The following is a 3,273-nucleotide window of genomic DNA, read 5'->3' as shown; positions in this document are numbered from 1 at the left end:
AAAGCAGTCTTGAGGGAAAAAAACAGAGCTGGAGAAATTGGGCTCCCTAACTTCAGACTATACTACAAAGCTAGAGTAATCAAGACAGTATGGTACTGGCACAAAAACAGAGATATAGATTAATGGAGAGAATCCTAAAGATGCCACCAGAAAACTACTAGAGCTAATCAATGAATTTGGTAAAGTTGCAGGATACAAAATTAATGCACAGAAACCTCTTGCATTCCTATACACTAATGATGAAATGTCTGAAAGAGAAATAAAGGAAACACTCCCATTTACCATTGCAACAAAAAGAATAAATTGGCTAGGAATAAACCTACCTAGGGAGAAAAAAGACCTGTATGTAGAAAACTGTAAGACACTGATGAAAAAAATTAAAGACAATACCAACAGATGGAGAGATGTACCATGTTCTTGGATTGGAAGAATCAATATTGTGAAAATGACTATACTACCCAAAGCAACTTACAGATTCAATGCAATCCGTATCAAATTACCAATGGAAATTTTTATAGAACTAGAACAAAAAATCTTAAAATTTGTATTGAGACACAAAAGACCCCAAATAGCCAAAGCAGTCTTGAGGGAAAAAAACAGAGCTGGAGAAATTGGGCTCCCTAACTTCAGACTATACTACAAAGCTAGAGTAATCAAGACAGTATGGTACTGGCACAAAAACAGAGATATAGATTAATGGAATAGGATAGAAAGCCCAGAGATAAACCCACACACATATGATCAACTAATCCATGACAAAGGAGGGAAGGATATACAATGGAGAAAAGACTGTCAGTTCAATACATGGTGCTGGGAAAACTGGACAGCTATATGTAAAAGAAAGAAATTAGAACACTCCCAAACACCATACATAAAAATAAACTCAAAATGGATTAGAGACCTAAATGTAAGACCTCACACTATAATACTCTTAGAGGAAAACATAGGAAGAACACTCTTTGACATAAATCACAGCAAGATCTTTTTTGATCCACCTCCCAGAGTAATGGAAATAAAACCAAAAATAAACAAATGGGACCTAATGAAACTTAAAAGATTTTGCACAGCAAAGGAAACTACAAACAAGATGGAAACACAACCTTCAGAATGGGAGAAAATATTTGCAAATGAATCAATGGACAAATTATTAATCTCCAAAATATATAAACAGCTCATGCATCTCAATATTAAAAAAACAAACAACAATATCCAAAATTGGGCAGAAGGGCTAAATAGACATTTCTCCAAAGAAGACATACAGATGGCCAAGAAGCACATGAAAAGCTGCTCAACATCACTAATTATTAGAGAAATGCAAATCAAAACTGCAATTAGGTATCACCTCACACCAGTTAGAATGGATATCATCAGAAAATCTCCAAACAACAAATGCTGGAGAAGGTGTGGAGAAAAGGGAATCCTCTTGCACTGTTGGTGGGAATGTAAATTGATACAGCCACTGTGGAGAACAGTATGGAGGCACCTTATAAAATTAAAAACAGAACTACCATGTGACCCAGCATTCCCACTACTGGGCATATACCCAGAGAAAACCATAATTCAAAAAGACATATGCACCCCAATGTTCATTGCAGCACTATTTACAATAGCCAGGTCATGGAAGCAACCTAAATGCCCATCGACAGATGAATGGATAAAGAAGATGTGGTACATATATACAATGGAGTATTACTCAGCCATAATAAGAACGAAATTGAGTCATTTGTAGAGACGTGGCTGAATCTAGAGACTGTCATACAGAGTGAAGTAAGTCAGAAAGTGAAAAACAAATATCATATATTAGCGCATATGTGGAACCTAGATAAATGGTACAGATGAACCAGTTTGCAGGGCAGAAATTGAGATACAGATGCAGAGAACAAACATATGGACACCAAGGGGGGAAAGTGGCAGGGGTGGTGGTGGTGGTGGTGCTGTTATGAATTGGGAGATTGGGATTGATATATATATACCAATAAGTATAAAATGGATAACTAATAAGAACCTGCTGTATAAGAAAATAAAGTAAAATTTAAAAAATAATAATTGTAAGAATGGATAAATAAAGGGAAACCCAACAGTATATAGTAACAAGAGAATCATCTTAATTATCAGGACACAGAAAGATTTAAAAATTAAAGATTTAAAGGAAAAAAGATATACTATGAGAAGACAAGTTAACATGAAGACAGTTAAGTTACACTGAAGATAAATGGGCAGTGTCCTACTGTCAATCCATTGTATGCACCTAACAAAATCACTTCAACATAGAAAAATTAATAGAAATAAACTGAATAATAGAAAAACTAGTATTCATAGTGGGACATTTTAATATACTTCTTTCAGCATCTCAGTAACTGATAGAATAGACTAACAAAAATATCAGTGAGTACATAGCAAATTTAAATAATGTGATTAACAGTTGACCTATTATACACACACAACACAGAATATACATCCATTTAAAGTACACATGGATGTTTTTCCAAAATTGATCGTATCTTTGGGCTGTTAACCATGTAACAACAAATTTCAAAGTATCAAAATCATACAGATCATATTCTCTAAACACAAAGGAAACAAAAAGATGACCAGAAATGATATTATTTTATAAAAGTGGAAACACACCTCTACATAAGCCATAGATGGAGGAAGATATGCTTATAGAAATCAGATAATGCTTTGAAATTAGTAAAATGAAAATAGCAAAATCTAAACTTGTGGAGCGTAGCCAGAGTGCTTGGAGGGAAAATTAATAACCTTAACTGCATTTATGAGAAAAGAAGAAATGCTGCAAAATTAATGATATAAGCACCTATTCTAAGAAACTTAGGAAATGCAGAGCAAATGAGACCCAAAAAAAGTATGAAGGAAGGGAAAAGTAAGGATAACAGAAATAAATAGAACACAACCATAAAATAGAGAACACCAATAAAAATACCAATTTGAAAAGACCAATAAAATCAATTAAATCTAAGCAAGAGCAATTAATAAAAAATACAGAGAAAACAAATACATCAAGGATGAAAAAGGAGATGTAACTATAGGATCCAGAGGCATTTAAAAAGTAATGTGAGGGGTACTTCCCTGGTGGCGCAGTGGTTGAGAGTCCGCCTGCCGATGCAGGGGACGCGGGTTCATGCCCCGGTCCAGGAGGATCCCACATGCTGCGGAGTGGCTGGGCCCGTGAGCCATGGCCACTGAGCCTGCGCGTCCGGAGCCTGTGCTCCGCAACAGGAGAGACCACAACAGTGAGAGGCCCGCATACCGCAA

The sequence above is a fragment of the Physeter macrocephalus genome, chromosome 21 (assembly GCF_002837175.3).
Source record: "Physeter macrocephalus isolate SW-GA chromosome 21, ASM283717v5, whole genome shotgun sequence".
Classification (NCBI taxonomy): Eukaryota; Metazoa; Chordata; class Mammalia; order Artiodactyla; family Physeteridae; genus Physeter; species Physeter macrocephalus.
This window is presented reverse-complemented; position numbering follows the sequence as displayed.